General features: G+C 52.6%; 1 long non-coding RNA gene across 1 annotated transcript in view; it reads right to left on the reverse strand.

Annotated features, from left to right (window-relative positions):
- The window catches only part of LOC112820091 (uncharacterized), a 79,962-nt gene extending 79,462 nt beyond the window's left edge, over window positions 1-500 (reverse strand). The window contains exon 1 of the long non-coding RNA XR_003207045.2: window positions 377-500. This is a non-coding gene — a long non-coding RNA (uncharacterized lncRNA). The remainder of the gene's footprint in view (window positions 1-376) is intronic.
- Between the last annotated feature and the right edge of the window lie 217 nt (window positions 501-717).

The raw sequence follows: 717 nt of genomic DNA on the forward strand, positions 1-717 counted from the left end.
TGGCAAAGAGCACGTGTCCCGCAAGTTACTTAACTTCTCAGATTCCACCCCATCTTCAAAATGAGTTACCGATAATGATTGTAAGGCAGTTTACAAGGTTGCTTAACTGAACTAAGTAATTCCACAAAATGTGCTTAGCAGAGTGCCTAGGACATGGTAAGCATTCAATTATATGTTAGTTATTATTTTTACTGCCATTATTTCTATAATTCCAAACCCAACAACACTCGGGATGTCTCTATTAAGCCAGGGGGTCCCGATGTGAATGACTTGAATTTACAAATGCACTCAATGGTCTGCCTAAACAACGGGTCTACAGCGCTTTCCATGGTACAATGACCAGGTTTTCTCCCTCCGGGGAAAGTCCGCGACTTACAGAACAGCCACAACAGTGCCTGCAGAGAGTACCCTTCCCCTTATCTTTCAGCGGCCGGGTGAGGCCTGAGCCCGACTTCCACAGCCCGCCCATCTCAGCCACCATTGGTCGCCTCGTAGCTGGCGTGATTAAGGCCCTTCCCCCTTCTCTCTGGGACCACGCTGAGGCGATCTCCGGAAGCGGAGGGGCCTCAAAGGAGGGACCGCGACGCATCCTGGGCTTTGTAGTCCGGCCCTACAGCTGAAGCCAAAGATCGGGGCGTCAGGACCCGGAGAACTACAATCCCCAGCAGCAGGCGGGGAGCGGAGAGAGGCGGAGCTCGCGTCACGTGGGCTCTCGGC

Source organism: Callorhinus ursinus, unplaced genomic scaffold (genome assembly GCF_003265705.2).
Source record: "Callorhinus ursinus isolate GAN/ISIS: 27379988/994484 unplaced genomic scaffold, GSC_fseal_2.0 scaffold3, whole genome shotgun sequence".
Lineage (NCBI taxonomy): Eukaryota > Metazoa > Chordata > Mammalia > Carnivora > Otariidae > Callorhinus > Callorhinus ursinus.